Source organism: Ochotona princeps, chromosome 9 (assembly GCF_030435755.1).
Source record: "Ochotona princeps isolate mOchPri1 chromosome 9, mOchPri1.hap1, whole genome shotgun sequence".
NCBI classification, from domain to species: Eukaryota; Metazoa; Chordata; class Mammalia; order Lagomorpha; family Ochotonidae; genus Ochotona; species Ochotona princeps.
The window spans coordinates 4074148-4087167 of NC_080840.1; the positions used below are offsets into that span (position 1 = coordinate 4074148).

The 13020-nt window shown below is 39.7% G+C and overlaps 1 long non-coding RNA gene across 1 annotated transcript in view; it reads right to left on the reverse strand.

Annotated features, from left to right (window-relative positions):
* Positions 1-3851: 3851 nt before the first annotated feature.
* Positions 3852-13020, reverse strand: part of LOC131481079 (uncharacterized) — a 465205-nt gene continuing 456036 nt past the window's right edge. The window contains exon 3 of the long non-coding RNA XR_009246013.1: positions 3852-3925. This is a non-coding gene — a long non-coding RNA (uncharacterized LOC131481079). The remainder of the gene's footprint in view (positions 3926-13020) is intronic.

The following is a 13020-nucleotide window of genomic DNA, read 5'->3' on the forward strand; positions in this document are numbered from 1 at the left end:
TATCTCAGAGCATGCCCCACATCGGGGACCTGGGGTGGGAGGGAAACTAGGTGGGGCTTCTCCCTCAATATCCCCTTTACCTCAGATAGATGAAGGAAACAATATGGAAATAATAGTCTTACCCACTTTCCTATAGCCCTTGTACGTTTTTACCCTAATTAACTATGTAAAGATTGTCAACATATAATAAAAAACAAAAAAAAATAAATTAAGCCTGATGCTATAGTGAGATGATGCATTTGAGGTTCTTTGTGGGATCAGGATTCATTTTGCACATAGGCAGAATGTAAATAATTTGTGACCTGAAGGAAGATTCAGCCATTTCAAATTGTAACCTCAAAATTGCTTAATGTCATCTTCTACACAGGTGGGTTTTGTTCCTGTGTCCCTGCATCCAGGCTTTGTAGCTGCAGCATCAATAGAACAGACCTGATATTTTTCCAGGTTTGAGGTTCAGGTCTCTGAAAGTGCTCACTCTAAGAATCCAACCTTCATGTTGTGAAGCAAGATCAAACTGGTGCCTGTTGATGATCACATGGAGAAGCCCAACATGGGAGTTCTATGCAATGGATGTCACCACCTGCCAACCGGGCTGATATGCAGAGCCACCCACCAGGACACGACTGAGGATATCCTCAGATAAAACAAATCCCATACTAAATTGTAGACATTGTGGAGTAAATAAAAACCATTCTTGTTGTACCCTGACTAAATTCCTGGTCTAGAGAAAGTATGAGGGAGAATGAAACTGCTTCACAACAATAAAATTTGAGGCAATGGAGTTACACTAAAATAAATTACCAAAACGTTTTTTAATGCTAACCTATTTCAAAAGTCATTCATCTATGAGAATAGTTGAATTCTATTATTTTCACAATTTGTTCCCAAGCTTCAAAACAATATTTTATTTTTTTCTCTGAATCTCATTTCATATTTTTGTCAAGGGACAAAAAAAATATTAATTTGGCATGAGCATATAAATGTTCTTTGGCCTGTTAATATGGTGGATCATGCTGATTAAATTTAAATATTGAAGGAACACTACATCACTGAAACAAACCCAATTTGATTATAGTGCAAATCATCTTTTATATATTACTGTGAATTCAATCATCTATTATTACATCATTATATGTTTTGTGCAAAGAATATTTCCTAATATTTAAGAACTTTTGCATCTATAAGAGGAATATTGATTTATAATTTTATAACATATTTGCTTGGTTTTCCAGATTAATACTATCTTTATCACGAAAATTGCAAGAAAAATCATTCTGATTCATTTCTGAAAAAGGCTATGTGAAATTACTGTTAATTTTTCCACAAATATTTGGTAGAATTCTCCAGTGAAATGATATGAATCTACAAGGTTTTAAAAATTAATACTATTGGGCCTGGCGGCGTGGCCTAGCGGCTAAAGTCCTCGCCTTGAAAGCCCCGGGATCCCATATGGGCGCCGGTTCTAATCCCGGCAGCTCCACTTCCCATCCAGCTCCCTGCTTGTGGCCTGGGAAAGCAGTCGAGGACGGCCCAATGCCTTGGGACCCTGCACCCATGTGGGAGACCCGGAAGAGGTTCCTGGTTCCCGGTTTTGGATCGGCGTGCATCGGCCCGTTGTGGCTCACTTGGGGAGTGAATCATCGGATGGAAGATCTTCCTTTCTGTCTCTCCTCCTCTCTGTATATCTGACTTTGTAATAAAAATAAAATGTTAAAAAATTAAAAAAATTAATACTATTAATTGAATAGATAAAAAATTAGTTTCCTTCATGTTTTAATTGAAATTTTGGATTCAAAAAAAAATCATGCTGAAAATTAACCCCCTATGGAATACTGAAGGTGGTGGGGCCTTCAGGATGTGCCTAGGCTAAAAAGGCTCCACGTTCACACAGGGCATCACTGTCCTATAAAAGGTCTGGAAGGTACGTGCCATTGCTCCTTCTGTGAGGACACAGTGAACATACTCATGATGACACAGCCACAAAACACCGCCGTGGAAGGAGACTGGGATATCCCAAGCATGGGATATATCACCACCCTAATCTCAAAATCCCTGGTCTACAGAATAGAACTGATCAGGCTTCCAGTCTGTTTCACTTTTATTTTTGAAACCGAACAAAATCATTTGCCTCCTTGAAAGCCCATTTCCATATTTACACTAACTATACAGTATTTGCTTTTCCCTTTTTTGGCCATTATGTGAGTAATATTCATATGTTTGCTAACACACAATGTCCAATACATGTAAATGTAAGAATGCCTGTGAAGTTTTTACACTAATCTTGGATCCAAGCTCACCTTACCAACGCCATGGCTATTCACTGATATCCATTGCAAGAACCTAGTGACATTTTTTCCCTGACCATTGTGAGCTACCTTAACAAATTATTCAAACGCAAGGAAAAGTGGTAAGGATTCTAGCTTATAACTGCTCTGGTTTCAACCTACTACTCATGGCTGGAGTATGAAGTAGGTTGGCATTATAAAACAGATTCCTCAACCTGTGAAATCTAATACTAACTCCAGGTAAGGTGACATTGGAATTGGGCTGAATGATATAATGAATTGAATTGATAAATATTGGAGAATTATTTATTATGTTGAGAAAAAAATAAATCCTATGCTTTGAGACAGAATTATAGCCCAATGGGTTAAGATACAGCTTAAAATGTTGATACCCTGTATTGCGGTGTTTGTGGCCATTCGGAGAGTTAACCAGCAGAATAAACAATGGAACAACCTCTCTTTCTGTCTCACTGTCCTTCTCTCCCTTCTTTCTTTCTTCCATCCCATTCTCTCCACTATACACATCCTTCCACTTTCCTCTGCATTTAAATAAATAAGCAAATAAATCTCATAACCTCTGGTCACGGATGTTTCCTCTACTGCGAGTAAAAGTAAAAGGAGTAAACCATTTGTTTCTTACCTTGGGCTTACAATGTTGAAAGGCACCAGAGTTAAGATTCACTGAAAATACATACCCTTAAAACCCAGTCAAATTTTAGGTGATTTCTAGCTGTACATAGATCAGTGATGAAATTAAATGATGTTGCCAAAACTAATATTTTGGGCCTAGGCTTCACCACATTTTTTTTTTTCCTGCATCTTGGTGATGAGAACCAGGGCAGCTTTGCCATTTGTACTATCACATTCTATTGGTGTGGCTGACACATATTCCAGGAACAGGAAGATCCTATCTCAGGAAAACACCTGCGAAGCCAGCACGAGAGGGGAATCTTCATGACCATTTTTGTAAATAATTTTCCAGAGTACCTTGAAGTGCCTGGCATGTAAATGTAGTCAAGGAGTATTGACTAATTAATGTTAAGTGTGAGGTTTATTATAGTTTATATAATGGCCCAGGGGGTCATATTATATAATTAACTCATTTAATCAAAAAATATTTCAAAGGTGCCATATAACACAGAGGTTCAGACAAGTGAATCTAGAGTAAGCCCATTATGGTTTAATGTTTACCTTTGCTGTGCACTGGCTTTGAATCAAATAAAAATTTATAAGACCTCATGGTAGACATGGCTCATACTAAGAAATAGTTTTCCCTGTCTTGTTGTGTTGTTAATAGAAATAGGTGTATAAATATCTGTAAAAGACTAAATTTTGTCACATGGCACAAGACGAGCATTATCTTAGTTTTCATTGAGCACATTTCTGGAGCAGAGGGTTCTGGTTTCCTGGTGAATAAAGGCTCTGCTTGAGCAGGCCTACAGAGATGTAAGGAAAGTGCATTCTACTCAGAAGAGACTACTGAAAGACTGCTCGCAATAGGACAGTGTGCCTCGGTGGGTGAGGTGCGCCTGGCCTGGAGGGAGGGAGGTGGAGGAGCTGGGTGTGAGCTGTAGAAATGCCTGACGTGTCTCTTCCACAGTATCCCTGAAATCTCTCTTGTGCTTGTGTTTCTGAGGGCGCTAAATGTGGATGAACAATTGCCGGTTGAGAACCTTACATAAAAAAACCTTTCTAAATACATTAGCCAAATAATTTTTGGAACAAAGATGTATTGGTGTGGAATGACGTGTGGACCTGATTGATTACCTGACAGTGCTGAACTTCGGGGCACATCCCCCTGCCATAGTGACACCTCCTGTGTGCTCGGCACGTCGACTGCTAGAGTAAGTGGCTGTAGTGCACTGGAACAGCAATATTTTACTAACCTTGTGTATGGAAACATGCAGATAACAAGAGCAGGCTTGGTCTACCACCACCTGCAAAGCACAGCCGCAGTAAACCTGCCGGTTCCAGGGAAGCAGGTACCTGCTCAGCAGCCTACAGGAGAAGGTGGAGGGCACTGGTAACGGGAGCGTATGGATCCCCTTTCCTCCCACTACACATTTTTGCTACGTGTTGCCTTTTTATTCTTCAGGCAAAATCTTAGTCCTTTCCACTTCTGTGACCCTTTTTGCACCGTTTCCCCATAGGCCACCTCTACAGGCAGCTGTACTTTCCAGAAATGCCTGGGCTCTATTGTCTTCTCTCTTCTATCTCATGGTCTCTTTCACACTTGACATCCTAGGGCTTTCTGAGATCAGGTACCTGGGCCTTCTTCTCATGTCAGTGAGTGGCATTGTTATAAACCTTATGAAATGATCTTACTGTGGGCTCTAGAACAGCTTTCACATGCTGAGAAATCAGGTAGGGGCTCCTTCCTGTCTTCTAGCTAGCTTCCTGTACAGAAATCATTCCATGATGGTAGAGATTGCGGGCAATTTATCACTGAACAGCACCCTGGCGGAAGCCGGCCACTTGCCCGATCAGCAGGGTGGCCATGGCCTAGCATAGTCTTCCCATTGAGCTGTCAGTGATTCAACAGTAACTGCATAGGAATTTCATAGTAGATAGACCAAGATCCAAATTCTTACATGAGGAAATCTCCAAGAACATTTTCAGTGAAGGTGATCATTTATAGTTTTCATCAGCACTTGTTTCATCCAAATAATCCAAATTTAGACCACACATTTGGCACGGTGATTGAGATGACACTACATGGATTCCAGACCCAACCCTGCTTCCAGTTCCAGCTTCTTGCAAATGCACACCCTGCGAGGTGGCCAACTATAGTGTAAGTGTGTGGTTACCAGCCATCTGCATAGAAGATGCAGATATTGAGATCTGAGATCCTGGCTTTAGCCTGGACCAGCCCCAGCTAAAGTGTGAACTGGCAAATGGAACAGCAAAAGGATAATGTTTGTACATTCTCTCTCTCTCTCTTTCTCTCTCTCTCTCTTTCTCTCTCCTTCAAAATTCAGTAAATAAAGAAATCCTTCCCGTTTAAATCCTAATTCATGTTTTTCAGACGTGATAATTTCTCTCAGCAAAATCCCACCAAAATAAAGAAAAAAATACTGTCTTTAGGCAAAAAAGTATGACTCCATAACAGACACAGTCACTTTAATGTGCTGAATCACTTTTAACTGAATCACCAAAGTTAAACTCAGAACAGCTATATGAGATGGATCTACATGAAGAAAACAAAACATGGAGTTCAACTGACTTCCTCAAGAAAGCAAAATTCAGACATGATATTACCAGAACCTCAATGTTCTTGCTGAAGTGTGCTTCCTGAAGTCTCCTTACAAGTTCCTGCAGAAGAAAACTGTAATCTTTCTGTTGGGTACAAGATGAACAAAAGTATAAATCCACTTAGAAAAAAACAAATAGGAGAAGGTCAAAGAAAATGAGAGAAGAGTAGAAACAGCAATGTGATCTTATAATACGACACAACCCCTGGGTTCTTCTTCCTGGGAAAGGACTGTAATGTCTGTGGTGCAAAACGGTCTGTCTCACCTTCCATGGCATTGCTTCATAGTAACCCTATAAATGCAATGCCCTGCACAAGTCAGGGCATTTGGTCAGCCTGTATAGTGAAGGAAATCAGCAACAGATGGATGTTCGATTTGTTCTCAGTTGTAATAGAGAGCTCATGTCATCTCAACTCTCCTGCTCTCATATGCTGTGAATATAGACGTCTGCCTAATCCATGTGGTATGAAAGGAAAGCACAAGAGCATCTCTCTGAAGACAGCTTGTAATCGGAGGCTTTAAAACAGCCAAAATACAACACAGAGGCGTGTTTGGAAGAGGAAGGCTCACCAAGAAGCCAGGCTAGAACCTCGTGGAGAGGAGTGCTGTCTGAGGGCACAAGGTGACGTTTGCAGAGCCTGGAAAGTTGGAGGTTTAGGAAATGGAGACATCCGTGTCTTTGCTTGCCTGTTGCGGCACTGTGCTGTGACAGGTCCAAGGTGTAAACAAGACTTGATGCAAGACCAGGTGCTCTGAGAGCCTGGAAAAGGGAATCTGTGCCAGAATTCTGAGACTCAAAGAAAACAGCCACAGTGCACCATGGTGGAAGAGGCACAGGTTAGGATGGAGCCTGGCAGTGACAGCATAAAGCAACTTTCCCATGGTGGGGCTGTCTACTTGGGACAGGAGAAAGTCAAGTGTCCTGGAAAACATGCCACAAGGATTTACCCACTGACTTCCGTAAGTTGGGCACAGTGGGAGGTTGGATTTAATTTAAGATCGAATGAATTTCTCTGGATTGAAACATTATAATACAAGTTACTGTCTCCTCAGTAAAAAGTAAGAAAGCTTTCTGGGTCACAAATATGTTTAGCTGTTACTCTTGGGGAGAAGCACATATGAACCTACTCAGTTATCGCCGATTAAAGTAAGACAAGGTTTGTCAATGGGCAGGTGCATGTGAGAGTTGAATGGGACATTATCTAGTTGTGAATGTCCACATAGGCAGGTGTGCTGAGTGGTCCTGGAATTCTCTCCTCTGATAGTCTCTGGGAATGGGAACTCCTCAGAGTTTAGGCAAGAGGAGATGAGGAAGATGAAGTCATGTTCAAAATGACATTTTTACCTGTGATAAAACAAAGGAAATAAACAGAAAAAAATCCCACTGGATAATCCTTCCATTTTCTGCAGAAATCACCTGCTGTTGTTAGCAGAGTCTGGAACAGCCCCATTAAGACTACTTTAACATGTAAGTAACACTTTGAGACCTAGTAGTCCTCCCGCATTGAGGAATAAAAACCAACTGCAGACCCCATCAAATGTCAGAGAAAATTGCTTTGTTCCAAATAGGTTGGCTTTAACTACATTTGTTACAATCTATTGCTAATTCCATGGGGAGTGCAAGAATTAGTTTCCCCTTAATTGGCTGTTGCAAAGAAGTCTCCCCAGGAAACTTCCTTCTATGGGAAGATTTAAAATTCCATTAGTAGCAATGACAGCCTTGTAGCTGAAAGGTGGTAAAATTGGTCTGATCTTTTGTCTAAGATATTCAGAGTAATTGATGAGAGGGAGGGAGGGAGGAATGGAGAGAGAGGAGAGCACGTTAGTTGAATGATGGATAATGGAGCCTTTATAATCAAATCAGTTCTTTTCAGAGGAGACAGGTCATGGAACTTATAGATCCACAACTGCAAGTCTGAGAGTTTTTGACAAATAGGTATAATTTAAAATATAATTATGAAAAGATAAGACGGATGTGAGAAGCGTGTGTTTCTTTTTTCATGTAGGAGTCAGACAGAGAAGGGGGAGTTTTGGTGGGACCAGCTGAATATCACCACGGCACTGACATCAGTATGGCTGAGGACATCAGATTTCAAAGCATTCAATCAATAAAACTGAGATTATCATCAAGTCTAAGAAAAATGTATGTCCTCTATTTTCCATTCTCTTGAAATGGTTTATTCTAAATCAGTATTTTATGCTCTACTTGTAAGCCGCATCCATAATCCTCATGGAAATGCCAGATAAAATTTTAGAATTTCTTCCACAATCATCATGACAAGCTTCTACCACAGTGCTTTTTCCCCCTATGAATAGTGTTAAATGGTGGAGAGTCATATTACTCTTGTAGTAACTTGATTTTACTCCCTCTTGGTGTCAGTACACATTGTATAATTTTCTTAGAAATTTTGTAGATTTATCTCTAATTTCTCTAGAGCACCTTATTATGCCATTTGAATTTTATCTTTTAAATTGAATGAAAGAAAAATACTAAGCTAACAAAACATATTTACTAAAATGGCAATGAGAAGTTTCATTTGTTTCCTACTGCCATAAGTACATGAGAAATTAATTTTATTGAATATCATTCTAGCTAAAATGCTTCCCCAAACCTTTGAAAATATGGCAAAACTTTAGCATATTCCAATAAGAATGAATTGCATCAGAAGTCTTCACAGGGAAGATTTGAAATTTACCAGAGCACACATTTTTTCAACATATATCTAAATTAATTCACGCCAATAGAAAATGAGTGATTAACAAAGGCATTATTCAAGCTTTTGAAAATTTTTCTGTTTCAACTTAATTGAGTTCATCAGACCTAACCTTCTAATCCTATCATTTTTCACAATCCATTTGACATTCAGTCTTCTCACATCAACTTAGGAGAGATGGCAGTGTCCTTCAGAACTGTTTAAATTGAAGTGTTTTTATAATATTTTGTCCTATTGAAGTACTTTGTTTTCCTTTGTGTGGCTGTCTGAATATAAATGTGCTGGTTATTGCATTTTTGACTGGTAAGTGGTAATTACAGATTCATAGAAAACATGTTTTTGATAGGTATTACTTTTCCAAACCATATTAATACAAATGATAGTTAATTTTCACTGAATTTTTGCCATATTTAAATTGTAGAGTTGGATTTACGAGCAACCTACCTAGCTCAACAACTTTGATCATCAAGTTCCCATTCCTCTCTATACTTCAAATGTGTAGTCTTAAAAAATGAGCACCATACTAGAGTTCCCATAAATTACGGGACTGTAATGAGATAATGGAAATGGGAATGTTTTCATAAAGCATGGTGGCATGATACGTACTTGTCAAAAAGATAGATTGCCTCATTTTCTCGGACAACTTTTTGCTGACACGGGAGAGTAAACAAAAAGCATGCTATTCTGACAAAAGCATACTACACACATTATTCCATTTAAGCCTCACAACACCATCTGAAATGCAACCCAACAGAGAAGGGAACATTGAGACTCAGACAGATTAGATCAAAAACCCCAAATTGGTATTCAAAGTCTTCTTTAGCAGAACTGATTTCCTCACGACTGCCCTTTTCCTTTCTCATACAGAGGCACTTCCCCTTGCATTAGGCTTCCTTCTGATTCTTGGCTAGGCCATTTTATTGGCACTATCATTATGTCATTTTTTTTTCACACTGAATGTATAGAGTACATCACAATCCTGCATCTAAGCTTTCAGCAAAGGGAGAAGCACAGTAGATAAATCTCCATTGATAAAATGGATTCCATCTTCAACCACAAATCATACAGGGTAATTAAAGCTTAATGAAATATCATATTCAGGAACTAATAAGACTCTTTCCTGCAAGGTTTACTTCCTCCATTAATTCCATAGACAACTATGCTACATCATCCCATAAGTCCTGTTCAATATGGAACACTGAATTGATTATTTTTAATATATAGGTTATAATAAAAAATGCAACAACAGCTATTGGTGAAAGGGCTCAAGACAGGAGAACAGAGAGAAAAATCCTTATCCTCCAAAATAATATTCGATGACTTTGGGGGGTTATACAGTCTACATCTCCAGACGACATGTTCATTCTTTCCGTTCTCCTTCAAATCATGCCTCATTTATACCCCAAGACACTGATCTCTACACAACATCAACTTTTTTTCTTTTTTATTTCATCTTATGAAATAAAACAGTTTCAGAGGCTCTGGGATTCCCCCAATCCCTTCCCATGCCCTCCCCCATGTTGGATTCCTCCACATTGTATACAACATCAACTTTAACAGTAACTTGCCATGCAATCATTTCTGAGTTTATCAATTCAAGTGAAAAAAAATTCTTATCAATTCAAGTGAACAAAATTCTTAAATAACTATTGTGCCATGGTTTGTAGATTAGTTGACAGTAGTTTAACTGTTGTGCCAGTTGACCATTACCGATTTTTTTTTTAATAGAATGGTGATACACGCCAAGTAGAACTCCAACATGCCTAGCTGCTGGGGAATGAATGTCTGTGTGTCCCCATATTTGCTGCACTGAAGCACTACTGCTCAACGTGATGGCATAGTGAGTCGGGTCCTTGAAAGGTAATTAGATTTAGGTAACGGAGCCTTCAAGATGTGATTAGTGGCCTTTAAGAAGATGAAGAAAACTCAAGAGCATACTGTTGGTCTCTCCCTCTTTGCCCCTCTCCTTCTTCCTCGCCCTCTCCTGACCCCATCTAAGAGTAAAAGGCAGCAGTCCACAAACCACAGACAATCCTTACAGGGAACTTCAGTGGTTCTTATTTGATCTTAGAATTGCCAGCCTACAGAATAACAGTAAATAACATTTCTGCTGTTTAAGCTGACCAATATATGATATTTTTGTTACAGCAGCCAGAGATGCTAAACCACAGACTTAAACCAAACCATTTATCTTTCTGCTGAAGTCTGCAATCTTGTTGCAGCAGCAGCAGTAGCTCCATTTCAGAGGCAGGCAAGCAAAGATTCCAGGAGATCAGGGAGTCCAGAGAACAATGCTCAAGAAGTGACTGATGAAATATTACAGTAGAACCCCACCATGAATATTTTATATAATTCTGTTTCTTGTTCCTGAAAATGTTCTGGGTTTGTGCCAAGATATTTCCCCAGTTACTCTTCAGCTTCTAGTAGGATTTTCTAAACTTCTGAAGTTGTAGTAACTCTGAAATTCTGGTGAAACCAGCCCTAAGCACTGCAGTCAGTGTGACACTGTCCCCTGCACTAGATACACCACAACTCCTTAGTTTGCATAGTTCTTGTCAACATTCATAAACACTTGTTTATTTACCATTCTGGCTTTTATCTGCTACACCAGATGTAAGCTAATTTACTGTCAATGTTTGTGAATAGTGCAATCCCACCACAATGCCTGGTATTTTCTTGGGTGTTAAATAAATATTATGGGAAGACAGAATAATAAACGCTTTAATCAACATCCCCAAAATAAACAGAAATCATTTTTTGCTATTTTTAGAAGAAAAATGGTTACTTGTTGGCTTACTACAGCTCAAGTCCTCCACTAACACAGGGCTTTTCATGTTTAAGCAAATGTTCATTTTCGGACTCATCTACACCAAATCCAACATCCCTCCACTGGAAGATATTTGCGGTATATATGAACCATTATTTATTATCAACTATCCACAGAAGCATGTAATTTCTGATACAGTAATTTACCTCATTAAAATAATGTTCCTTAGGAGTATAATACATAGGGTAGCTCATAAACTCTAATGTTGCCAATCTCATTAATATTAAAAATACTATACATACGAGTTTATTGATCAGTATTGTGCATATTATATATATATATAATTATTTCATTTTTTTCACCAATCTTTTATAAACTTCCTTGCCAGAGCCTAACTTTGATGAATGTCTCTGAGAATTATGGTTCTAGAATTCCCTACAGAAATTATACAGAAATTTTACCTATGCACATAGAAGCAAGAAATATGATGAGCTCCATGCAGGTTTGTAGAGAAAACAATTCAATGAAATTTTTCTCTAAGGAGTTGCCATGGCGATCAGTATTGCTAGCAAACCAGAGACCATGTTCTTAAGCATGAGAACGATTCCGGCTTAGGGAAAGCCAGATACCTGCTATGTACCACAGGGAATTAAATCTCCCTGACAACACCGAGAAGTTGCTTCTTCTGACGTCAGTCCCTTTCTTTCATTGAAATCATTAGTTTGGCACCTGGATAGCACACACTGAGTCATCCACTCCAAAATGACATTGAAGAGACAGGCAGGCACATGATGTGATGTGGCCCAGAAGCAATGGAGCCTTCACTGTTTCCATTGGATTATTATGATAATGCTGACAGTCACAATACTCCTTACCACAGAATTGATGTTGGTTAGTCGATAAAAATTGAATAACATAGCACAAATTTTTGACATTGCTGCCCTGCTTAAATGGAAATGACACGTAGGAACTCACACAGACACAAATATGAAAGTCTGGCAAATATGCAAAATTAATCAGTACCGTCAGCTCAATGTCAGGTCATACAGGGCTGCATGATGGGAAGAAGAGGATGTCTGGAACGCCCCCAACCATATACACCTGAGAAGACTTAAGAATACTTACCATGCTCCTCTGTCCAGAGCAATTGGCTCCTGTAGCTCCACCTCCCATATTGGAGCAGGTGTCTGTCAGAACCTCTGTGAGAGCTTAGGTCAGACAAAGGCTGTCCCTCCCAGCAGCAGTAACTCTGACTGAGCCAAAACTCAGAAAATGTGGTATGGTCCTGATGAAAGGCTGAGCTGGATGCTAAGAAGGAGATTGCTCAAGAAACACTAGATGAAGACATAAAATGCTTAGAGGAGAACAAATAGAGGTGTAAAGTTACTAAGTACCAGAGCTAATCTCTGGCCAGTGCCAAAAGAGAGAAAGTCATCCACATCTCCCATGTAGGTGGTGGAAACTCAATCTATGTCTTCCATGTAGGTGACAGGAACTCAAGTACTCATCATTGCTGCCTCCAAGGGACTCCATTTATAGACATCTCGAGTCCAGGGCTAGAGCCAGTCATCAAACACAGGGAGTTTATTTTTTATTTACTTACAGTTACTTACTTACTTGAAAGGCAGCGTAACAGAGAGATAACGGCAGAGAGAGAGAGAGAGAGAGAGAGGCATTAGTCACTCCCCACATAGACATAAAAGCCAGGGTTGGACCCCATGACAGCCAGGAGCCAGGTTATTATTTTTTTCCAGGTCTACCACATGGGTGAGGTTTCCCACGAACTTGGGTCATGTTCCACTGCATTCCTAAGTGTATGGCCAAGGAGCTGGATTAGAAATGGAGCAGCCAGGACTCACCAGTGCACATGCGGGATCCCAGTGTCACAGGGAGAGGCTTCACCCAGCACTCCACAACGTCGGCCCCGGTGAGTGTTTCTTGACTAGACCGGAGAGATTGACTTTAGTAACTGCCTCATACGACTGCTAAAACTAACAAATCCG